The sequence below is a fragment of the Gymnoscopelus microlampas genome (genome assembly GCF_963454915.1).
Source record: "Gymnoscopelus microlampas genome assembly, chromosome: 3".
In the NCBI taxonomy this organism is placed as follows: domain Eukaryota; kingdom Metazoa; phylum Chordata; class Actinopteri; order Myctophiformes; family Myctophidae; genus Gymnoscopelus; species Gymnoscopelus microlampas.
The window spans coordinates 3,258,197-3,285,095 of NC_139940.1; the positions used below are offsets into that span (position 1 = coordinate 3,258,197).

Below are 26,899 nucleotides of genomic sequence, written 5' to 3' on the forward strand. Positions count from 1 at the left end.
ACAACACCGGCAGGATGATGTGTGGCATCGTGGTCGAGCAGCCAAAACAAGCTCTCAAGCTGAAGTGTATTAGTGAAGAAGACCCCAAACAAACGTCTTTTATCATCAGACAACCTGCAACAACTAGGAATGACAACAAGCCTATGCTTCACACATTGCGTCACTCATCTTCTACTGCAGTGGTTCTCAAACTTTTTCATGTCAAGGACCCCCAACTTGACACTTATTAGCCCACAGACCCCCATTTGAAAAGATATGCCAGGGACCCCCATAAGAGAAGATTTCTACAGCTCTAGCAGTGATTCTCAACCATTTTAATTTCAAGGACCCCAAGTTTGACATGCATTAGGCTACGGACCCCCATTTACTGGCTCTGATCTCTGGGACCCCAATTAATAGTAAAATAAATGTTAATCTAACTCTGAGAGTGTAAAAATTCGTACATTCGTACACTCTCAGAGTTACAGACCCACAAGGGTCCATTTGGTTCCTAACTATCCATCATTTAGCTGAGGACCCCCTGGAACTCCCTCAAGGACCCCTGGGGGTCCCCGGACCCCACTTTGAGAACCAATGTTCTACTGCAGTCTGAAAAAACTCTGAATTCTGCTCATCTCCTGCTACTTATGTCTCCCTCCCCCCACCCAGCTCCACCAGTGACTCTCCACCATGTCCTCCCTTCTACTCCCCCTAGCTCCTCCAATGACCTTCCATTCCTCTCTCCTTCCACTCCCCCCCCCCCCCCCACCCCAGCTCCTCTAGCCCTGCTCAGCTATCAGACCAACCCCCCCCCCCCTCCCCTCCCTCTCAACACCACTGTCTGCTGCAGCAAACATCCCTGCCTGCAATCCAGCAGCTTCATCGGTATGGCTCAGGTGAACAACATAGAGCTGGGGAAACTCATTCCCCCCTTTTTGTGACATGCACGGAAACAAATACATCTTATAGGAAATAACCGTTTTAACCCATTAAGACCTGAGGCGATTCGTAAAAAAAATCTAAATCCTAACAGTTTTTTGAAAAAAAAAAAAAAATCCCCACAATAGCAGATCTACAAGCTCATAGCGCGGCACACGGTGCCGCGCTATGAGCTTGTATATCTGCTATTTTTGAATAGCCAAAGACATCTAAAGTGACACAGATGCGTTCCAGGTATCAATGGGTTAAAGACTTTAAGCCTTTTATCACACAGTATATTTCAATGAACGCACATGCAATCACATACAGATTTATGAAAACGACAATGCCAATCGGCCATTGGCATCGGTGAGTGTCATCGTCATCGTATTTGGCGATGCCTGATGCTGATGGCGGTCAACAAGCCCTGTATCAGATGATACCGATGTTTGGCTGATTTATCGGTGCATCCCTACCGGGGTTACCAGGTACCCCAGAGTTCTGAATGCCTTTAGACCAGAGGCTTTGACGTCCCACACCATGAAGACCATGGAGAGACTGGTGCTAGCACACACGCGCACACAGGGCCCTGGTGAAGACATCCTTGGACCCCATGCAGTTTGCCTACCAAGCAGACATTGGTGTGCATAACCTGCTACAGAGAGCTCAGCTCACTGCTGCCATCACAATAAGATAAGGCAGCATTGTAAAAGGTCACTCCTTTTTACTCCCTCTACAAGAAATGTCATTAGCAAAGAAATATCTCACAACCTGTGAGCACACACTGTGAGCTTGTACATCTATTTTCACCGAATGTTGGGAAACATGTGGGCTTCATGCGGTTAACACCATAAAGCCCTTCTTTCGGATAAGCTGCTGAGAGTCCACCTGCATTAGGTGGAGTCTTGCATTGTTTCATGGATTTCAAACTACCTGACCAACAGGCCACAGTTTCTGCGCTGCAGGGATGGGTGTGGGACTGGGTGGACTGGGTGCAGGGATGGGTGTGGGACTGGGTGCAGGGATGGGTGTGGGACTGGGTGCAGGGATGGGTGTGGGACTGGGTGGACTGTGTGGACTGGGTGCTGGGTGTCACCCAGGCTTCTTCCTCTTCAGCCTCTAGGCCTCTTGACCTTTTTTTGTGCAAATGTTGAGCTCGTTACAGGCGAATGTTTTTTTAAAATAGCAGATCTACAAGCTTACAACGTGTCGCATCTAGGGTTGGGACCCGGAACCGGGTCCCATCACATTTTGGAAACGTTTCCGGAACCGGTTTTATCTACACTATCAGAGCTGGTTATGTGGACCTCAGGCCTGAAATACAATTGCAATGGTGGTGGTTCTCGTTTTAATTTCAAGAACCACTATCTGAGAGTGTACAAATGGTGTACAAATGGAACCTTACGGGTCCATTTGGTCTGGTCGGCATAATTCATCATTTGTATTAAATCTTGGCATTGCAATTTTTCCCAAGGAACATCTTTATGAAGCCAAGACCGAAATAAGGACATGTACATGTAGGAGGAAGGAGATCAAAACAGCACTCGTCAAACATCACTTCATAAAGTTGTTCCAGGAAGAGTTACTATGCCCACGGTCACCATGACAACAGTACAGCTCTGGGAACGAGTCATTCGGAGCCCCTGTGACGCTCTGTGGAGGACCATACGCGTCCATCCGCCTGACACTGCATGATGTGTGGCTTTCCATTTCTACTGACACCCCTGTTCAAACTGCCAAGAACCTGGGAGTGGTCCTGGACGCGTGCTTATGGATCCCACCGCAATTCTAGGACGGTTAGACCTGCTGCGATTGGCTAGCAGTCGCTACGATTGACACTTCTTCCGTCGTATAGAGTTTTTGCAACTATGCCTAAACCGAACCTCAGTAAAACTGTGTCGAAACCTAACCTTAACCCTAACCTCAGTAAAACTGTGTCTAAACCTAGCCTTAACCCTAACCTCAGTAAAACTGTGTCTAAACCTAACCTTAACCCTAACCTCAGTAAAACTATGTCTAAACCTAACCTTAACCATAACCTCAGTAAAACTATGTCTAAACCTAACCTTAACCCTAACCTCAGTAAAACTATGTCTAAACCTAACCTTAACCTCAGTAAAACTATGCCTAAACCTGACCTTAACCCTAACCTCAGTAAAACTATGTCTAAACCTAACCTTAACCTCAGTAAAACTATGCCTAAACCTGACCTTAACCCTAACCTCAGTAAAACTGTGTCTAAACCTAACCTTAACCCTAACCTCAGTAAAACTGTGTCTAAACCTAACCTTAACCTCAGTAAAACTATGCCTAAACCTGACCTTAACCCTAACCTCAGTAAAACTGTGTCTAAACCTAACCTTAACCCTAACCTCAGTAAAACTGTGTCTAAACCTAACCTTAACCTCAGTAAAACTGTGTCTAAACCTAACCTTAACCCTAACCTCAGTAAAACTGTGTCTAAACCTAACCTTAACCTCAGTAAAACTATGCCTAAACCTGACCTTAACCCTAACCTCAGTAAAACTATGCCTAAACCTAACCTTAACCTTAACCTCAGTAAAACGATGTCGAAGCCTAACCTTAACCTCAGTAAAACTGTGTCTAAACCTAACCTTAACCTCAGTAAAACTATGTCTAAACCTAACCTTAACCTCAGTAAAACTATGTCTAAACGTAACCTTAACCCTAACCTCAGTAAAACTGTCTAAACCTAACGTTAACCTCAGTAAAACTATGCTTAAACCTAACCTCAGTAAAACTATGCTTAAACCTAACCTTAACCCCTAACCTCAGTAAAACTATCCCTGCCAGGAAGCCAATCAGACACAGGTATGGCGGGTCTTCCTATAACGTTGGTGGAATCCATCATTTTGCGTCCTGGACAGTCAACTGACCCTCAAGCCACACACTGCAGAGATCACTCCATCCTGTACGTTTGCACCGTACAGATTGTGTTGGATCATCAGACCCTTCCTCACCAAGGTGTCTGGTCCAGCTCATTATCCAAGCCGCAGTCATCTCATCTCCAGGCTTGACGGTAGCAACTCCATCAATATACACAATGTATGCATTTAGCAGACTCTCTTATCCAGAGCGACAAGTGCAAGATCAGAATAAGCAGAGTAACATGAACTCTAGTCAATATAAGCAACACGGTAAACAGTGTCATTTCTGAATAACTAAGAACGTTATTTAGATCGTTGGTTCTCAAAGTGGGGTCCGGGGACCCCCAGGGGTACTTGAGGGGGTTCCAGGGGGTCCCCAGCTACATGGTAGTTAGGAACCAAATGGACCCTTTTGGGTCTGTAACTCAGAGAGTGTACAAATCTAACGGGTCCATTTGGTTCCATGTGTACACTCTCAGAGTTAAATTAACATTGATTTTACAATATAGATTGGGTCGTCCAAGAGATAGAAATGCCATTAGATGGGGGTTCGTAGCCCTAATGCATGTCAAACTGGGGGTCCAAGAAATTAAAATGCTTGAAAATTTCCTGCAAAAACAAGCAACCAAGAGTATACCTAGCACTAAGGTAAAAGTGCAATATATCAGCTACCTACTTTCTTAAACAGATGAGACAAAATAGCAAAATCAAATGAGCAAGAGCTAAAACAAATAAGTGTATCGACTAAAAAGGATCCAATAAAACAACCCAACAATTTTAACAAGAGTTCGTACAACTAGTTAACAACAAGTAGGCCAGGCAGAGAGGAAGGGTAGTGTTTCCTGAAGAGGTGGGTTTTCAGCCTGCGGCGAAAGATGGGCAGTGACTGCTGTCCTGACATCAGTGGGAAGTTCATTCCACCACTGTGGGGCCAGAACAGAAAAAAAGTCGTGACCGTGTCGATCGAACAGAAGGACCCTTGAGTGACGAGGCAATCAGTCGCCCCGAGGTGGCAGACCGAAGTGGTCGGGCAGGGGTGTAAGCTCGACCATAGCCCGGAGGTAAGAAGGAGCTGTTCCTTTCACTGCCCTATAGGGCATCGCAGTTCCCGCCCACTTCCTGGTGCCGGAAGTAAATACTCAATGCATTTTTCCCATTGACTTTTACAAAAATATTTATATCAATTAATTTAAGCCTAGAATCAAGCTATCCAGGATCCTGGTGAATCATGACCATAAAACGTTTGATTCTGTGAAGAAAACTTTTTTATCCAGGATCCTGGTGAATCATGACCATAAAACGTTTGATTCTGTGAAGAAAACTTTTTTGAAAACGGCAAAACAAAGGGTATTTATTAAACATAGTATATCATATCATTAAATATAAAATAAAAAAAATCACAGAAAAAAAGGTTTTATGGTCATGATTCACCAGGATCCTGTATGGCTTGATTCTAGGCTTAAATTAATTGATATAAATATTTTTGGAAAAGTCAATGGGAAAAATGCATTGAGTATTTACTTCCGGCACCAGGAAGTGGGCGGAACTGCGATGCCCTATAGGCTAGCACCAGGTCTGCTATCTGTCCTCAGAACCAGAACTAAACGTGCAGAATCAGCGTTCATCTGGAGCAAACTCACAGAAACACTGCAGCTCTGTTAAGGTGGACGCATGGCATTCTACCATTTTCGCTGGTCACCTTATCACCGCGGTGGTTTGAAAACTACAACATGATGTCACTGAGCCATGCAGGGGATAAGCTGACCACCGCCCACCCTGACACATCTCTCTGTTTTTACTGACCTGAAATCACCGGACTATGAGCGCCTAGTATCACAATCACCTTTTTAGGTGCAAACGTTTCCACCGAAAACATACATGGGCAACTGGCGGCACCGGGGGCCACATGCGGCCCCCCACCTCCACTTAAATGCGGTCCGCAGGTTAATATCAGAATACTGATATATTATTGTTTTCAGCTGTTTACAATTCCAAACATGCAAACATGACCCGCTTTAATTACTTCAGTCTATATTAGTAGCTTAATGACTAGTATTACAATTCTGTTGTCTTTTTTATGTCCAATGTATTTGTATTTAAGTTCATAAAGTTAACATTAGTATAACTAAATGAATTTGATATTAAACTAGAGAATGTGCTCCTCGGAGCACAAGTCCCCACCAGCAGAACCGTGCTATCAACTGTCATCAACTGTGATATCAGTTTGTACTGGAATGTACTGTTCTTGATTAATCCTGTCTAAGCTATTTATATTACGTATTGTGATGACACCAGTGTGTCTACATAATGTATTGCTCCGCCATTTCTCAGCCATTTCGTGATTATTCCTGTCTTACCTCTCTCTCTTTCAAAGTGACACATCTATTTATAGGCCGCTATACGTCATGCGTCTCACTAGCCAATCCGAGCACACTCTTTCAACGTATTGTCACGTGTCACGTGAGGCTTGACCAATGTTAGCTTGGCCGAGGGGGGGGGACGGAAATTGAAAACATAGTCTCCTGGCGGAGACAACAACACATTTATTTTTCAGGATTCCAATTCAAAAATAGCAAAAAAAAAACAATCTGGATTCCAATTCAAAAGTAGCATAAATAGCAGATCTACAAGCTCAAAAGCGCGTCGCACCGCGACGCGTTTTGAGCTTGTAGATCGGCTATTTTTGCTACTTTTGTGTGACATAGAATGGTGTTAAGTACAGCGTTAATTTACGAAAAAAGTTAAAATACGGAGATAAGAGGTGTCCGCTCGACAGTATATGCATTGTTAGCCTGGTAAACCCTCCCTCCGGAAATCTCATTTCCATTTGATTTCAGGAAGGAGTCTGGCATGAACGCCCATTCTGCAATATTGGGGAGTTTCCAGCGAAATCAGGACCTAACCGCGCCTATCAGCGTCGTCGCTCATCGTTCTGTGATTGACAGCTTACGTTGGCCAATCAGGTGGCGAGTTCGAGTGAGCCCGAATGAAGCCGAGTGCAGCCTGAGAGCCGCCGACAAAAGACGAACGGCAGCCATTGTTGTTGTCCGAGTGCCGTCACTTCTTAGTTTCGTTCTTAAAACGGTCTCAAACTTGTTTTTTGAGGCACGGAATTTACTATTAAGATATCGTTTGGATAGAATTTAGTTGTTTAACTTCATATATGTAGTCAATTAATCATGACAGAGCCTATTTAAAAATATAAATTTAGAGAACCGGCAGGGGCGGGCTGTGACACGCATGTATCCCAATAAGGCAACCTATTTTGGGCTGGGCCGTCTCAAAAGTCCCGCTGCGTCATATTAGTGACGGAGGTGGTAAAAATCCACTGCAATTGGCTGAAGGGGAAAAACGATCATTGGCTGAAGGGGTTGTCAGTCAACGGTATTACTCCCGCCCAACTCCAGCCCGCAGCCAATATTGCAGAATGGGCGATCATGCCAGACTCCTTCCTGAAATCAAATGGAAATGAGATTTCCGGAGGGAGGGTTTACCAGGCTAATGCATTGTGGCTCTCTGGAGTGAAGTGTGGAAATATAGTGGCCCCCTCCATCATCAAAGTTGCATCACCCCTCCCTGCCATAAAAGGTGAAAGGGTGATACACCTAAAATGGTAGCATGCAGCCACCATTACCAACTCTCAGTTCTTTTGAATCAAAGCCAACACAAATATGGTGGAGAGGAAGTTATATAATAAACGTATTATTTGGTTTCTCTTTCTCTTTGCCGTAGCCTTCTATTGGGGTTTTTTAATCACTCTTCTGCACTGTAATTTTACACAATTGTTTTTGCTTTTCCGTATTCAAATGTACTTTTATAATGGCTTTATTTTGCGCTTGATCTTGATGCTCTGTGTATTCACGTCTTAACCCGTTAAGACCTGGAACTGTGTCATTTTTAGATTTGAGCTCCAAAAGCATTATTTTACACTTTGGGCTATTCAAAAATAACAGATCTACAAGCTCATAGCGCGGCACCGAGTGCCGCGCTACGAGCTTGTAGATCTGCTATTTTTGAAAAATCGTGAAAATGTGTGCAAATCTTTGAATATATATATATTTTTAAAGCGAACATTTTTAACTCAAATCTTTGCTTCTGGGGGGTCCCTGGAACACAATTTTGATGGGGGTCGGCAGCCAAATACATATAATTGTGGGGGTCCTTGACATGAAAAAGATTGAGCACCACTGATATAGAAACATACGTTTTTCAGAAAACTGTTGAGATTTAGGAGACATGTAGAATCAGCTTCAGGTCTCAATGGGTTAATGCGAAATATGTAAAGCACTTTGAATTGCCTTGTTGAACGGTGTTATACAAATAAAACCTTTCCTTGCCAACTTGCCTCCCTGCCGACTCACCGGATCACCATGGGCCAGATGTTCCATGACCTCACCATTTACACAGTATTACCAACTGTGTGTGAACGTCTAGTTTATGACCCGGTCATAATGACAGTCCTCCAGACAATGAAGCATAATAACAACTACAACTGAACCAAATGACAGAGGACGAACACAAACGCTCTCAATGCCATCTGTACCTGATGTCAACGCCTCCACTTCAGTCCCGATGTTGAGATGTAGAATGTCTTCTCCTGTCCCGTCAGCCTGCAGAGACAATGGTCCAATGTCATATTACAAAGTATGTGAGGAGCTATGACATTTAATTTGTAAATAACTAAAAAATACACCAAATAAAGACTCACAACGGGTTGCATCTATACACGCCGTGCGCTTGTAGATCTGCTATTTTATATGCTTTTTTGGCACAAAATATCGGTAATCAATGTCTAGGACTCTCCACATTTCGGGATCGGACTGAAAAGTCTGCCGTCGATTAAGGCCTGTGGTTTTCAACCTTTTTAATGTATTTGGGCCATTATATCTCCCCCTTACTAATACCAATCAGTAAAGTGTTATATATCATTTTCATCTGTGATTAGTCACCTTTACAACGAGGTACAGCTTGTAAGCATCGGGCATTCATGGAATGAGCAACACAGGCAAACGTGTGGGTAGCGCCGAGCAAAAATGTGCCAAAATGGCCTGTTAGACTTTTCTGCTGATATTCAATGTCGTGACATTCATGACATTCAATGGGCTTCAGGTGTGTGACTGCCTCACAAGTGAGTGACTGGTACCTGAACATGGGTTCTGCAACTTTGTTGAGTTTGTGTACGCTCCAAGCAGCAACACTGACCTGCCCCCATGGAAAGATGCCACTTGTCAGGATAAGGCCCGTGCAACAGGGCAAGTGAAGCTGGTGTTCCGTTATGCAGAGTGACAGCATTATTTGGTATCAGCCCTGGTACCATTTACAAACTTAGGACTAAGTTCTGTGAGACTGGTGAAGTCAACAAGGAAGACAACAACCCAGACCCCTTGCTTCACTGAGGAACCATAGATTTACAGGCAAGATTTGCACAACGGTACCAAAGACAGATGTCAAAGTTGCAGGGCCCATGCTCAGGTGCCAGTCACACACCTTTGACTGGCACACACCTGCCTGCAAATGGTACCAGGGCTGACATCAAATAATGCATAATCTGCTTAACGGAACACCAGCTTCACTTGCCCTATTGCCTTATCCTGAAGGGACAAACGTGGCATCTTTCTATGGGGGCAGTGTTGCTGCTTGGAGCATACACAAACTCAACACAGTTGCAGAACCCATGTTGCAGAACGCAAAGTTGCAGAACCCACCTCTCAGCAGGTGTGTGCTGGCAGGTCGCTCAAAACTAGAGCGATTACCAGCAAAAGCATATTGGGTGATTTTGGCACATTTTTGCTCGGCGCTACCCACACGTTTGCCTGTGTTGCTCATTCCATGAATGCCCGATCCTTATAAGCTGTACCTCGTTGTAAAGGTGACTAATCACTGATAAAAATGATATATAACACTTTACTGATTGGTATTAGTAAAGGGGAGATATAATGGCCCAAATTCAAGTTTCCTTACATTTTGTGAGCAGTTTATATTCAGATAGATATGCACACATTTTCAAGATTTTTCAAAAATAGCTGATCTACAAGCTCATAGCGCGGCACTCGGTGCCGCGCTATGAGCTTGTAGATCTGCTATTTTTGAATAGCCAATGCTAAGCGGTTAAAATGATTGTGACGCTATGTTAACTCATTTCGCTGGGGGGACCCCCTGGCACCCCCCCCCCCCCATCCCCCCAGGGACCACTGGTGGTGCCCGGACACTGGTTGAAAACCACTGGATTAGGCAATATAACACGGGATCAATATCAGTCTTGGCTTGTACAAATGATGGGCAAAAGTAACACCTGTAGTATCTCATTCATAATTCATGTCCACGTCCATTTAAATGACCCAATAATATTATACCTATCATGCAAACAGTCATGCTTAGTAAGTACAACAAACAAAAAAACACACCACACACAAAAAGAGCAAAACATACATATTTGTTTACCTTCTTGTCAACAAGCATGCGCTTTAATCCAAACTTCGAAATGTTGAATGGATGTCACTCCTCCCGTCAGCCTGCAAGACACAATGAACAAAATGCATTTTTACTAATGAGCACTTATGAAGTCAATTTCATTTGTAAATAATACACCAAAAGAAAGAAAATAAAAATCGAACAATGGTTTTAACAACAAAGTGGTAGCGTAATGTACTCCAAAAAGTTAAGAACGCATTCAAAGTGCCCTTTGTTTGAGTGACTCCCATCTATTTGCTGTAATGCATTATTTTCCTGTACGTGACAGTTATTGGAACAAATCTAGGGATACCCGGGCATCAGTCTCAGGTGACTGCTCAGCTAAATCTAGGAGAACTGCTTTTTTGGACAATGTGCATTTTCAGTCAGAGCAGCGCTCAAATGACATATGAATTCTCATTCATATCAGAGTGCACAAGCTTCACTATTTTTTAAATTATCTGAACCTCTGTATGTGTGGGAAACCAAACATTTACCGCTAGGCCAAGAGGGAACCACCCTTGGCCAGGGGAGATATTAGACTTTTGGACTTCAGACTGAGCTACTCTGTAACGCTATATGCGTGAAGACAAGAACCAACAGATCTCTAACATGTGTGTCCCATTTTATGTTTGTGAACTTTGTTAACTGTATCGTTTCTAACTTTCGGTATTGTGTTATTAACTAAGCTACACAGCCAACTCTGGCCCGCCAGTTCTGTTATGCATGGCCCCTGTTGAATATTATATAAATAAAATTAGGGATGCCCGAATGGGAAATTCTTGGCCTAATCTCAAGGAAAAAACGAATGGCCGAATATGATTATTTAAAATCTATATATATTATTTTTCAAACAATTTTTTGTACCATTGCTGTCATGGCCGTGGCTCTGTTGTAGAGCTACGTGATTATGGCAAAACTTATAATCACTATGGGTTCATATTGAGATCAGTTATAAAATATATATACATTCGTATTCTGTATTCTGCGTTAAAATCTGTTCGACCGAATATGCTTTTTTTTTGGCCATGTTCGGCCGAATATATTATTCGGTGCATCCCTAAATAAAATAATAAAAACACGACAAGACGGGAGGAAAGCCCCCGTCTATCCCAGAACTTAAAACACACACACACATACACACACACACACACACACACACACACACACACACACAGGTTAAAACAGGCCTAACCCAATAAGACCTGAGGCCGATTCTTAGCTAATGTCTTCCAAATCCCAACAGTATTCTGAAAAAACGTATGTTTCTATATCAGTGGTGCTCAAACTTTTTCATGTCAAGGACCCCCAAAATCATATGTATTTGGCCGCCGACCCCCATCTCAACATATTGTGTTCCAGGGACCCCCCACCAGAAACAAAGATTTGAGTTAAAAATGTTTGCTTTAAAAGAACATAAATATATTAATTTGCAAAAAAAATCTCGGTTTTTCAAAAAATAGCAGAAAAGTGTAAAATAATGCTTTTTTTTTTAGCTCAAATCAAAAAGTGACACAGATGCGTTCCAGGTCTTAATGGTCTAAATGGGTTAACTTGACTTGACCCAGCAGCTCCACCAGTCAATAGACCACCCCCCCCCCCACCCCCCCCAGGTCAAACTGAGTTAGACTTTATTTACAAATGCTAAAACCTTCATCTTTAGCTACAGAAGTAACTCAAAGCTGTCTACCTAGTGATTCCTCTTCAAAATGTTACACTTATTTTGTGAAAGCAGGTGGGTTGCACTTGAACTTCAACTTACCCGTTTAAATTCCGTTTAAGCACTTTCATTTGATAATTATCTGATTTGTATCTCGTCTCTGTAGTGGTCTCTGTACTGTACCACGCAGTCTTATGCAAAGGTTAATATGTAATGTAGACAGCATGTTACGTACACAGATGCCAGGTTCATATGTTGACCTGGCATCCTATAGTTTGTATAGTTTCAATCAATGTACAGATGATACATTTTTTTAAATATTATACTGTTTAGACTGATGCTAGGTTCTTGGTTTACGTGTGATAAATGGTAAATGGTGCATTTATATAGCACTTTTTATCCAAAGCGCTTTACATAGATTGTGCATTACATTCACCCATTCACACACACACACACACACACACACACACACACACACACACACACACACACACACACACACACACACACACACACACACACACACACACACACACACACACACACACACACACACACACACACACACACACACACACACACACACACACCGATGGCAGAGGAAACCATGCAAGGCACCAACCTGCTCATCGGGAGCAATAGGCTCTATGCACAGCAGCCATATTGGACACCTGATTCGGATGCTATCAATGCATTGAATGGGACATTATCACCTTTTATTAGACCATTGAATGGGCGAAGTAGGCGACCTACTTACCTCCCCGCGATTTATCAGACCATTCATTGGGTGTTATCAAGACATACTGACCTACCGACGGAGATGACTTAAATAGTTCAGTTTCGGTTGTTTTGGTTTCGGACCATGACGGAGGCGCGCAGTCTCAGGCGAACTGGAGCCCGACGTGCAACGTTCGCCTGAGCCTACTCAGCGCCGTTGGAGTTATGTACCGATAGGCACAGAATCGTAAATATTGTTGTGGGGACTGCTCCGCCTCCAAAGTAGGTCAGTAGCTCCTGATTACGCCCAATGAATGGTCTGACAAATCGCGGGTAGGTCCGTGTATCGCCTATTCGTCGCCTACTCGCCCCATTCAATGGTCTGATAAAACGTGATAATCTCCCATTCAATGCATTGATAGCATTCGAAGCCGGTGTATTGGACAGAAATTGGGCCCCTTCCTTGCTTCCTTCACAGGTGTTACCAATGACACTAATGAAGGCTCTGTTCCATTCAGTGTAGCACAGTGGTTCTCAAACCTTTTAATTTCAAGGACCCCCATAACTCTGAGAGTGTACAAATGGAACCAAATGGACCCGGGAGGGTCCATTTGGTTCCATTTGTACACTCTCAGAGTTACACCCTCTCAAGGAACCATGAGGGTCCCTGGCTGGACCACACTTTGAGACCCACTAGTGTTTCTAGTGAGCCAACATGCACAACATCAGCACCCTGACTCTGTTTGACCAGAATGGAACAGAGCCTTCATTAGTATCATTGGTAACAACCTGTGAAGGAAGTAAGAAGAGGCCCAATTGTTCTCCAAAATGGCTGCTGTGCATAGAGCCTATTAGGGGTTCAGTGTCGTGCTCAAGGACACTTCGACACTAACTCTGGGGGAGCCCGGGATCGAACCGGGAACCTCACGGCCTTTAGTTATTTACTTAAACGTCTACTATCCTTTGTTCAATAACTTATCCATTCCTAATTAATAGAGTACTATCCTAATGGTTTAAATCAGGGGTCTTCAACAAGGGGTCCGAGACCCCTAGGGGGTCCTCAGAGTTACTACAGGGGGTCCGCCAAAACTTAGTGTGTGATATGATTTTTTTTTTTTACCTTAACCACTTCAACCCTCGCATCCCTTTTCGGAGGAGAACTTAAGCCAAAAAATAGCAGATCTACAAGCTGACGACGCTTCGCAGATCTGCTATATTTGGCAAAGAGCTATCGGTGCAGAGGGAAAAAAGAGCAGACCGCGTAAACAAAAAAAGTTGCATCTGAAACACAGTTTTCTACAATATAGAGGAGGGGGGGGGTCCCTGCTTCATCTCTCTCTCAGCTAGGGGGTCCTTGGGCTGAAAACGTTGAAGACCCCTGGTTTAACTCGTTAGGACCTGGAACGCATCTGTGTCGCTTTAGATTTCTTTGGGCTATTCAAAAATAGCAGATCTACAAGCTCATAGCTTGAGCTATGAGCTTGTAGATCTGCTTTTTTTGAAAAATCGTGACTTTTTTTTTTTCCCCAAAAAACTGTTAAGATTTAGAAAATGTTTAGAAGCGGCCTCAGGTCGTAATGGGGTAAACACAAATACATATTTTCCTTTTTGATTACTACTCGTTTCTATGATGTCTATGCATAGTACTGTATAATTGTCTGTCACTAAATGTTCCTATGAATTGAATAGAAAGGTCCCCAATGGAAACGAGCCATGGTGCTTTGTAGGGTTTCATTGTTTTTGTATTGAACTGTACTTTCATTTTTTTTGGGCAAACTGTTAATAACACATTCAATCAATCAAACACCTCGCTTGTGTTAACCCATTAAGACCTGAGGCCGATTCTACAAAATGAATCGGCTCTGAATGAATTCTAAATCCTAGCTATTTTTTTTTTGAAAAAAACTTGTGTTACTATGCCAGTGGTTCTCAAACTTTTTCATGTCAAGGACCCCCAAAATGTATATGTATTTGGCCACGGACCCCCATCTCAAAATATTTTGAGATGGGGGTCCATCTACAAGCTCGTAGCGCGGCACCGGTCTGCTATTTTTGAATAGCCAAAGTGTAAAATAATGCTTTTTAGCTCAAATCTAAAAATGACACAGATGCTTCTTCAGCTAATGGGTTAATACTTACAGATACATTGTGTATTGTTGTGCGTACACATTTTAATAAAATAACAGAAAACAATGAAGCGTCTTGCGGAACTACCACTAACTTCACAAGCGACCATAAACCACCAATGTTAACCTGATGGACATGAGTCCATATGCACAACGACATCTGTACCAGTCACTGGTGTAATGTAACTAAGTACATTTACTCTACAATTTTGGGGTACTTTTACTTGACAGGAGTATTTGTTTACTTCTACTCCACTGCATCTCAGAGGCAAATATTACACTTCTACTCCACTACAATTGACAACTTTAGTTACTAGTTACTTTGTAATGACACAACCTACATTAACCACTTCAGCCCCATGCACATTTGAAATTGTGAGCTTGTAGATCTGCTATTTTCAAAAGATGCATACATTTTGAAAACTTATGAAATGGGACATTCTGCATAATTCTACTTTTTGGTAGGCCTATTTAAAGTACATTTTGATACCAATACTTTTGTACTTTTACTCAAGTACATTCCAGACTTTTACTTGTAACAAGAGTATTTCTACATTGCAGTATTGATAATTTTACTTAAGTAAAGAATTAAGAGTACTTTCCCCCAGCACTGCTAACAAACAGTCCATGATGTTGTTTTAGCTCGTTAGCTACCGTTAGCCAGCCACGGCAGTGTTGCCAGGTTGTGCGAGAGAAACAAGCAACCAAGGTCTACGAAAACAAGCCCCAAAAGGAGCGACTATAATAAGCCACATGAGCATTTTAAACCTATATTTGGCTATTTTCAAAAGAAATCTTGAAATAAAATGTGCAATATTTTTTTGAAACATTCTAGCACAAATAGGCTACGTATTAATGTGTGGGGGTCCTGGCATTAACATATCTGACAAACCACTGGCTTAAATAACAATTACAAAATGTAAAAGCAAGCCCAAATAAGTAAACCGCAACGACCAATATTTACAAGCAACTTCACGGCAGAAAAACAAGCCCCAGCGTCGCTTACAATAAGCCGGACATGGCAACCCTGGTTGTTCGCCAGAAGGACACAGTAATAATACATTAAGCGGACTGAATCTCCGTGCTAAACAACACAGTACAGTAGAGTTACACTGGTGTCATTTCAATGAATTAAATACACAGCTATAGGACCACAATGGAAACAAGAAGCCATATACATATATATATATATATATATATATATATATAGTGCTTTCTTGGGGTTTAATCCTTTCTTTCTTAGCATTTTATTTGTATTAAACTGCGCCTTCTGTGCTTTAATTCCCCCTCAAACTGTTAATAAAGCGTTAAATCCGTCATGGACGGTACAGCCATCTGACACAATGTATCCGCTCTGCTGCTCAATCTGACACAATGTAACGGAGGCTAACTTATAGCACCTAATAGCTACATGTGTAAAGCTAGCATGTAGCTAGGCTAGGCTAGGCTATAGGCTAGCACAACCATAGGGTACCGTAGTATCTCCAGACCCTCTGATCTTACCAGATATTAAAGCTGCTTCTTCCTCGGCGTGGTTTACATGGTGTCTCCGTCCGTCTCTATGGCTCAACCAAAGCCGACGTGTTCTTCGATAGTAATAAGTCTTATTATTTGCCTCTCTTTCAAAAAAAAAAAATAACAGGGAAACAAAAGATCCCTTGGTTTTTTTTTCTGGAGGATTTTTTTCTCTTTCTTTTTCTCTCTCTCTCTTTTTTTTCTTTTTTTCTTTCCAAGCAGCAATGTGCTGTAATAATGACTGGGTCTGCGCCTTACACAACTTACTGCGCCGATATGACCAATAACAAGGTAGGAGATCGTGGCCAGAGCCCGCCCCTCCACGTCCTGTGGTTGTCAGTCAATCACTCATCAATACAACAACACGACGTACGTACGGCTGGGTTTGGTTTCTTCTGGTCACCGGATGATCATCATCATCACGACCTCTTCCGGTGAGCCGACTGCAGCAGACTAGAGCCAGAGCCAGTCTGGTGCCCTGGTGGCGTCCTGTGAGTACTGCAGGACGACTGCTGCTGCTGCTGCTGCTGGTGCAATGGCTGCCTGAGAGGAGAGCCCCGGTCCTGGTGCAAGTCCGGTCCCTCCACTGTCTGTCTGTCTGTCTGTGCAACACCTCGTTTGGGGGGTGGTGGTGGTGGTGAGGGGTAAGGTATCAGATAAGTCTGGGCTTTGTGCGTGTTCACTTCTCAGGCCCTCGCTCTGTTGTTGTGAGAGACAGTGCTGCCTGTGTGGCTGCAAAGGGTTAATGTTCTGCTGCTGCTGCCTGTCGACACACAGATCCACCATTTTGGGAGCAACAAGAACGTGGAGGGTTGCAAGAAGGAGGCGGCAGCTACAAGATGGTGGTTTCTCCACTCCTCTGACGTGCTGCCTGATAGGGAACCTGCACTCTCAGGTTCTGTGGTTCTGTTGAATGCTGCACCGATTTCAGAGGAAAATAAATGGTATATTCACAATGTATATCATTGCTTTTTTTCGAAGGGCCGGGTGAAAGGACTTAGTTGCTCAACTTTTACTATATTGTATTCCTTAATGTATTTGATGCATTTTAAATCGGCTCACGGGTATTTTCCCCGAAAGGTCCTTTGATGTGGTACATGAGAGAAGCTTTAATCAAGTGTCAATTAATAGCGAAAAATTGTTTCCAGATTTCAGTTTGACTCAAGGTGATGAAATAACAGAAAGGGCAAAGGAAAGAGAGCATCTGTGGGAAAAGCATGGATGTTACAGTGGTTTGACACTGCCCCCCTCATGGGAGTTGAGGGCTCTACAAGTCAAGAGAGCAAACAAACTTGATTACTCGGCTCCTTCTGTTCTGATCATGGTTGTGGGAGCAAGGGGTGTCTGGTTGGGTGTTGAGCACTGGGTTTCTAACGTTTTAATTTCAAGGACCCCCATAACTCTGAGTGTACCAAGTGGAACCAAATTACGGGGTCCATTTGGTTCCCATTTGTACACTCTCAGAGTGTACAAACCTGTAAGGGACCATTTGGAACCCCCTCAAGGAACCCTGAGGGTCCCCGAACCGCACTTTGAGAACCACTGTCGCAGAGCCGAGGTGTCGAACACATTTCGGGTCACAGGCCAGATTGGGCAAAATGCGACCTAATGCGGGACGGACCCATTGTGCACGAGCGAACGCACGTGCGGAAGCGTGCATACTCCCACGGCTATCACTGCCTTTGTTTTTTTTTCCAACACACTGTCTCAGTCTCTGCTGTAACTACAGTGCCTTTGTGCCGTAGAGGAAATGCACTTGACCTCCACGGCAGAGACCCAGGGTCAGCCCGACAAACACAATTGGAAGTATTTGCGGGTGAGAAGGTGTGGCAGAGTAGCTCTGCCTGAAGCCCAAAAGCTACCGTTCTCTCCCCTGGCCAAGGGGGAATTTCCTCATTGAGGGGGGGTGGGGGGGGGGGGGTAGATGCTTGGTTTCCTATGCGGGAGACCTGGGTTCGAGTCTCGGGTGTTAAATTGGTGCCGTGACCTGGATTGTGTTTCCCGGGGTGGGGGTGGGCGGGTCAAAGCAGCAGAGCAACTCAGCCTGAAGCCCAAAAGCATTAAAATCTCCCTGGCCAAGGGGCGGATTCCCTCTTGCTGTTTGGCTTCTCATACGGGAGACCCGGGTTCGAATCTTTCTTAAGGCAGTTGTAAAAGGCAGCAGGGACGTGTGTCCATGTTGTTGCACTGGCGACTCCTACTGGTTGGTCGAGGTGCCTGTTCAGTGAGAGAAACTCCGTGTAGGAGGAGGTAGCCGACACCTTCCCCACCCCAGCTGTGGGGGTTGGCAGCGACCACAGTAACACAGAGAGCATTGCCCCCCCCCCCCCCCACCAATTTCGGGGAGGAACTGTGAAAGAACACCCAAACAAACGCTTGTAAGAGCAACTTGCACCCTTTGGTTGCCAACTCAGGAAATAGGTAGGCTATTGTTATCGTAAAAAAGACCATTTCAACAGGAGTCCAGGTGGTGCAGGGATAAAGTTCCTGGCCGCCACTGCGGACACTAGGATTTGAACCCTCCACGGTGCATCTGGCTTGACAGGCAGTCCAACAAACATTTGGCTATGTTCGTGGATGGGAAGCCAGTTGGGGAGGGTGATCTGGGGGCGTCCATAGCTTAGCGGGTAGAGAGGCCGCCTGGTAATCAGAAGGTAACCGATGCGCCTCCTCGTCTGCCGATGTTGAAGTGTCAAAGTGTCCTGGAGCAAGATACTTAACCCTTAACAGCTCCCCCTGCGCGCTCATCATGACCATCTGAGCAGCCATCAGCTGGGTGAAGCCAAAACGTTTCCCTCACGGGATTATCAAAGGTCATCCATCCTGACCATCTCTGTTGCTGCTCTAGCGACTCCTACAGGTTGATTGGGGCACCTTCAGCCGAGAGCAGGCACCTTCAGCCGAGGACAGAATTGGGAAGAGTAGCATGTTCCTCCACATGTGTTACGCTATCCCAGTGAAACTACTCCCAGTCAGGTGGGAAAAAGTGTCTGGTGATGTCTCGTGTGTCGGAGGAGACGTAGTCGTCTACACCCTACCCAAGACCAACCAGTAGGGGTCAGCAGTAACAGTGATTACACTCGGTATCAAAAAGAAAAAGAATGCTGGAATACATCAGCATTGATTTTATTAAAAGATCAACGACTTGGTCACGCAGGATCTTACTCAAGATAATCTGGGAATTGGGAAATGCCATAATGACAAATTACATTTAAAAAAAAAAAAAATCATCACAGGTGGAATGAATGATGGGGGAAGAAATCTAGTTGAGATCAGCAAAATTCCATTGTATAACTGACATACCTAAAATGTGTAAAAGGCCTTTTATTGCACTCCTCAAATCAGTAGTCATTTTCTGAAGAGACAATTGAAAATCCCTAGTACCATACAAAAAGGGTGAAAATGAGATACACGTTACAGCTCTTATGGATCTCTCCCTCTCTCTCTCTCTCTTTCCTTCCCAACACGGTCCAGACAGATGGACGCCCACCCAAGAGCCTTGTTCTTCTCCAGCTTTTCTCTTGCCACTGTCACCAAATGCTTGCTCATGGGGAAAACATTGGGTCTCTGCTCTAATACACAAGTAAAGTGTCTTGAGACAAAAAAAAACGTTTTAATGCATGACCCAATGGTTGCTGGTTCGAATCCCCACACTTTCAGGAAAACCCTTCTGCCCCACCCTAATTTCTGACTGAGATGCTCCATCTAGGAAAATGACCAATTGCTCCAACAGATCTGGGCAGAGAGTAAACACTGGTCAGCTCCCGGGTGTGATTGTAAAGCTTGAAATACACCAGGCCTCAGCTTATAACAGTGGGGAATCTGAGCCGTGGGGATGTAGTTGAATTGCACAGAAGATGAATTGCCGCTTGGTCGTCACCTGTAGCCTGGAAACCAGACGAATCTGCCATGCAACCAAAAAATGTTTTGCCCTCGGCAGATTTGGTCCGGCACCCCTCAGTTGTGATTGGATTTCACTCCCTCCGAAGTAGTGAGGAACCAATCAGGGCCCAGTATGCAAATATGGGGGCCGGTTTATCACGCGAGGCATTTTTGGAATTCGGCCCCTTCGAAATGCGGGTTCCACGCAAATTCCAGACTAATATCTACGCAGGGATATTAGTCTGGCCATGCCAGGCTACGTCACCTGCAGTTGGTCAAATGCCGTAAGTTGAGTAGGAGAATGGAGCTGCAAGCATTCCTCACCAGGAGAAGTAATCGCGTTGTTGTGCAAAACTGGGAGCGACCCATCTGTTGGAACGCCCCTTCAGGTGTAAATAACATTTTAAGGGATCACTGCCAATCTTCGTGGGTGTGGTCAGTTGACTTGGTCAATTTTGTCCATAACCCTACCTTATGCAAATTCATAACAAAGCTGTTGCCATACGAGGAAAAAAGAAATCCTGCAGAAAAAGAGACCTTTGGTTGCCAAATGCACATATGAAACAGTGAGCAATTGTTATCTTTCCACCAGATCAGGTGGCACAGTGCAGACAGGAAGGAGAAGGCAGAGGAGCAGAGAGCATTTGACGCGGGTCAAACCCGGACCTTGTCCACAGTGCACCACAAGGGCACACCAAGGAATCTGAACTCCAGTTGTTTTTTCTACAAGGGCATTGGGCGATCCACTCCCTTTGTATGGTAAAATTCTCCTTCTAGCCTATCATGGCACTGTATGCAAATGAGATGGGACAAAAAAACAAAACAATGGGCACCTTAAAACACAACTGATCTGATGTCTCTTTATGAATGAATGTGTATTCTTGTTACTGGGTGCTGAGCACACTGTCTGTCTCCTCAAATGTTTGAGTGTTTCATTTAACCCTTTGTCTACCCATCATGTCGAATGATCAGGATCAATGATCCTTCAATCACAAGATCAAAACTTTGTACCCGAATAGTGCCCCCTACTGGATCAGGACTATTGTTAATATGCGTGAATGTTGATTATCATAAAATATTTCTAGAGTGAATATTGGTGGATACCTTGTAATTGTTATTATACTTAAAATGTCCAAATTTGAGCCCAGTCGTTAATATGTGGTGTCACGTGTTAGCATAGCATTAGTAGGTAGGCTAATCAGTCGAGTTAGCATACGTTAGCATATTGGATAAGTCAGCTGATCATTGGCAGCTTATTTATGCAGTTTAGAGTTTAAAGTTATATAATATACTGTATATGCACCTATATAACTAGTGTAGATACCGTTAATAGCCTAGCAGTGTATGCCAGCGCAAAAAGTCCCAATCTGGTAGGGGGAAAGATCGGGCAGCGACAGGCATCCTCAAGTATTTAGCGGTTAAGAGAGTTCAGGTTGCGATTGGAGCAGTCATTTGATTACAATCTGTTGTTCACACTAACAGGGCACAGGGCAGTGTAGATGGGGCAGACCTTTCTCAGAGCTGATGCCCAAGCTCGAAAGGTTGTTTGGCATGGGGGGTTACGTTGGTTACTGTTTAAGCATGAGTTTCCTGTTGTTACGGGTAGAGTAAGGATCTGGAAAGGGTGTTCGAGAGAATTGACATCTAGCCATGACCAGGCAACTACCTCTCAATTAGCATAGCAGCTAGCTAAAGGTGGTTCCTTCCTCATGAAAGGTAATTATGGATGAGGAAAAAATCAAGGCTGTTACTGACCCATCATTAGTTAAAACATGCATTCTTACTGCATAGGTAACTAGTCGCCCCCCCAATAATCTAAGGATATAGGTGAATTGTTCCATTTCACAAGTTCCATCAGCAGTTTACATGGGTGCAGTACGTTAGTCCGACAGCGCATTCCTCCGACAGCGCAGCGCTCCGACGTTTCCAATACTAAACCCGAACCAAACCCGCACCCTAACCCTAACCGCACGCGGATGCCACATAGTCGGAGAAAAGGTCTGTCGGATTAACACATGCCTCCCAGTTTACATTGGGACTCCAAAAGGACTGATTCAGCTACAAGAGTAGACGTTGAAAGTTGAAGCACTGTCTTTCTGGATTGCAGTGCAGATGTAAAGTGGGTGAGAATATTTAAGGTTTAAATTGGCTATGATTCAAGAGGACAAGAATACAGCCAACAGCCTTGCATTAGGAATAGATCAGTGGGGACCAACATCTAACTGTTTGTATCACCCTGACAACTGTGCATTGTGAATGACTAAAGGTAAAATAAAGGACATTGAACCAAAGACCCTTAAAATACCAGGATAGCCAATCCCACACCTCACCACACACAGTACAACAAATGGTACACAATGGTCTCATATAAGTTGGGCGTGGTTGCCTCTCCCTGCACCCATCCCCATATCTCCCCATCCCCCACCACATTCACATTCCATTGGAATTAAGACACTCACTACCTACTTCTGGTCTCCTAAAAGGGTGGTCACCCCATAGAGTTAAAAAATAATAGAGAGGGCACCGGATATCCCCTCCCATCCACTTGCATTGAATTGCTCACCCAGCGCATGGGCCGAAATCACCCCTTCTTCCGGGTTGGGAAATGTGATGGGCGAGGCCTATTTGGGGGCTTCTGCGACGCGTTTTGCGACACCTCTGTAGCGTGTTTTGCGACACCTCTGTAGCGTGTTTTGCGACACCTCTGTAGCGTGTTTTGCGTCACCTCGGTACGCAGCCCCGTGCGCGAGCTCGTGAGTCGAGCCCATTGGTCGAAACCAGTTTCCCGCTCGTTCAAGTACAGTGGCCCCAGCTGCAGTACCTATGAATGGCCAGCATGTCCAAATGCGCTTCAATGCAACCACTGGGTTCTGGGGGCTTGGGTCACCCATGTCACACAGATACAGGAAATCAATCAAAGTTTGGTAGTCTTGGTTTCCCTATGTCGGGTTGAACCTGGTGGAGCCTACTTCCAACGTTCTTATAGCCTCTTGCATCTACCCGTCTTGTGATTAGCACAAAGAAACAAAGGAAGAAGAAGCAGCAGCACGAAGTCGCCAGAGATTCCACCATCTTGCTGCTGGAAACTATGTACAAGATTGGTTTGCACAGTTTCACAATCCATGCCTTTCTTGGGAAACATACCCCAAGAGTTGTGTCAGTTGATAGCGTTGCACAACTGCAAACAAAGTTACAGTTGAGCATGAGAACTACCAGCAGGAACAACTGCCATTTCTTTAAGACAGTGGTTCTCAAACTTTTTCATGTCAAGGACCCCCAAATTGACACTTATTAGCCCGCGGACCCCCATTTCAAAAGATATGCCAGAGACCCCCATAAGAGAAGATTTTTTACGGCTCTAGCAGTGATTCTCAACCATTTTAATTTCAAGGACCCCCAATTTGACATACATTAGGGCTGCAGACCCCCATTTAATGGCATTTCTATCACTTGGACCGCAATTTATAATGTAAAAGCTATGTCAATTTAACTCTGAGAGTGTACTAACGGGTCCATTTGGTTCCATTTGTACACTCTCAGAGTTACAGACCCATAAGGGTCCATTTGGTGCCTAATCTATCATTTAGCTGGGGACACCCTGGAACTCCCTCAAGGACCCCTGGGGGTCCCCGGACCCCACTTTGAGAACCAATGCTTTAAGACGGCCTTTAGGGGGGGGGCGCCCTGGTGGGTCACCGGAGTAAGGATGAATACCACATCAATAAGGCTAAAGCCCCTCCCACAGCTGACCCCGGTTCATATCCGACCAAGGCACTTTACTGCATGTCGGCCTCCCTCTCTCTCTGCCTGTCTCTCCCGTTTCTGTCTCATCAGAACAAAGCAGAAATGAGCAAAAATAATCTTCAAAGATGATCTTTAGAGGTGTGGCTCACCCACGCATCTTAAGAGTGTGCCTATGCCTGATCCCACATCTTTGACAGCTTTGACTGACAGGAATCAACAATGTTTTAGGTGTGGTCAGGCGGGGATTCCCCATCGAATCACATGCTACACTTCACGCTGTCAACTCAACCTTTAGGGAGAAACCATTGGCTGTAACAGCATTCAGTCAAGATATTTCTGCTCAGCTTAGTGTGCCTGCTGCTCACGATCATCAAACTGACACAGAATGAGCTTGCCATGAGTGTGTAGCGCTAATAGACCCACCACAGACCAGGTGCTCACATTAACATGGCTCTCTCTCTCTCTGGGAAGTGTCAAAATACCCCACCCCGGTCCGTGGAAAGACAAGCAGATACGATTACCCTAGCAACCATAGGCCCCATTTACACGGCATGGCATTAACATGCATCCTGGCCGGGTTAAAGGAGTGTAACAGTCAGATATATGGTCAACGCCGGTTAAATATTCTAAATAAATCAATAAAAACACTTCTTACAACCCAAACGTATACAGATGTTAAACACTATTCATTATGCTGCTGTCTTTTCTTTTATCAGTTTTGATTTGTTTGTGCAGAAGGCACAGGGATTTCAAAGCAAGACATGCAAATCTCCAAGAGCAATATATAAAATAAATAATCTAAAAATGTGTTTGTGTACAATAGCTTGCTGCCTTACACAGTCCCATTTCATACGGAAAACGTGGCATTTTCTGTGAAAGGTATTTTGCCAATAACCGTTGGTTAGTTTATCAATACACTGCATTTGTGTTGTCATCAGTGTGGCCAAACACATCATCCACGACCACGTGTGATCAGAGCTTCTGTATGGTGGATGCATTTAAGCTGAGTCACTAATCATTTCCCCTGTATCCAATAACGTGATCACCCATGTGCATGTTAATGCCAGGAGGAGAAAAGGGGGACCAATCTGAAAGGAGAAGGTCAGACATTAAAAGGTTACTGAACCACCAGAATACCTCTCATTATCAGTGGCGTGCACAGACATTTTGAGGGGCAGGTGCTCAAGTAAAAAATAACCTACCTCGGCTACCTCTTTGCCAAAAATAGCCGATCTACAAGCTCACAACGCCTCGCGCTGCGAGGCGTTGTGAGCTTGTAGATCTGCTATTTTTTGGCTAAAGTTCTCCTCAGAAAAGGGATGCTAGGTTTCGAGTGGTTATGGTAAAAAGAAAAAATCATATCACATGACGATTTGGCGGACCCCCTGTAGTAACTCTGAGGACCCCCTAGGGGTCCCGGACCCCCTGTTGAAGACCCCTGCTGTAAACTAAAAAAAAAAAAAACTTTTTTTCCCTTTTTTTCAAAAGGGCACTTCTGGTCAAGAGGGCAAAGGGCAGGTGCTCTAGCACCACCTAGAGTCTATCTGTGCACGTCCCTGCTCATTATGCATTCAGCTGCATTGCATCTATTACTGGCTTCTATTGGGTCAGACATTTGTATGTTCTTGTAGTAAAGTCTGAGTTCTCCCAACAGAATCTTGGGTTAAAAAGCAGCAGACCCGGGCTTGACCGGGCGCTCAAACTAACACAATAGGCAGTGTTTGTGGGTGGATAGGTAGGGCGGCAGTGGCTCAGGGGTAGAGTGGCCGGGTAGAGTGAACTGGAAAACCGCAAGGTTCCCAGTTCGATCCTGGGCTGGGGCGCTCCCCTAGAGTTAGTGTCGAAGTGTCCTTGAGCAAGACACTGAACCCCTAATTGCTCTCGGTGAGCAGGTTGGTGCCTTGCATGGTTTCCTCCGCCATCGGTGTATGAATGTGTGTGTGAATGGGTTAATGGCACAATCAATGTAAAGCGCTTCGGATAGAAGCGCTATATAAATGCACCATTTACCATTTAGGTAGGTGGAAGGGGGTGGAGTTCTATTCACTGCACTATAGTGACTCCTACTGGTTGCTGGTGGAGGAGGAGGACGATTCTGCTCTGCCGGGTTAGTGTCCCTGACCGTGCATTCAGTCATGTATAAAGTGGATTGTTTTTCTTTTTTCCTCCCCATTTTATTTTGGAGAAACTTGGGTTGGTGTTTGTGTGATATGAGGGCAGTGGCATTAAAGACGATCATCCATCATGGTCATCATCAGTGGTCATGTGAGGAGGCTTGCTCCATTCACTGACCATCAATTCCAAAAGCACTTCAAGCTTAACTACTACACAAGAGGCACAGCTCTCACAGACTCTGTTAAGAGGCACATGTATGAAACACAATGTGAAGAGTTGTCGGGCAGAATTCTCAGAGCTTAGAATAAAAACAATGAAGTGTTTTTTTTTTTTTTAACCTTTTGCAACTATAAACTGTACAGGACAAACACTGGAGGCAATGTTCATATGTTTTTAAACTGATCTGGGCTTTATGGAGTGAAATCAGTCTGGTACTCAGGCTATCTCTGTGTTGGTATTGTCTGTTTTTATATGGACCAATAGTGTCTGAAATAAAGTTGATCTGATATCTCTTGAGTGATTTCCCCCCACACTGACATACCTGAATAATAAGTAGTTTGGACAGAGTCTCTGTCCATGTCCGCCACTATAGCCTAGAACCCCCCCCCCCCCCCCCCCCCCCCAGGTCAACAGTGCAGGACAACAGCGACCTGTGTACATAATTATGTGGAATTCAAAATTAATACACTGGTGGTCAATGGGGGAAAATGTCACAAAAACAAAAGCCCCATTGTGCAATAGGCTTGTCAAAAACAAGCAAGCCCGCTGACAGAATATTAACAAACCTAGTGGTACCAACTAACTGCAGAGACTTGAGTTAAGGCTAGTAATGGAAAATGTACTAAAGTGAAATTGTGTTATATAATAGCGCTGGCAGAGTCTTACGTTCCAAAACATTTTTGAAA

General features: G+C 44.3%; 1 protein-coding gene across 2 annotated transcripts in view; it reads right to left on the reverse strand.

Moving 5' to 3' along the window:
* Positions 1–16,881, reverse strand: part of znf1035 (zinc finger protein 1035) — a 35,198-nt gene extending 18,317 nt beyond the window's left edge. Inside the window, exons 1-3 of one of the 2 annotated variants that reach the window (XM_084051775.1) lie at positions 16,631–16,881; positions 10,227–10,297; positions 8,329–8,395 (exon numbers count right to left, since the gene is read on the reverse strand). The gene's annotated coding sequence lies outside the window, so the exon portion shown is untranslated. Of the gene's footprint in view, positions 1–8,328; positions 8,396–10,226; positions 10,298–16,241 lie in introns of both variants that reach the window. The other variant, XM_084051774.1, reaches the window with a different exon arrangement.
* Between the last annotated feature and the right edge of the window lie 10,018 nt (positions 16,882–26,899).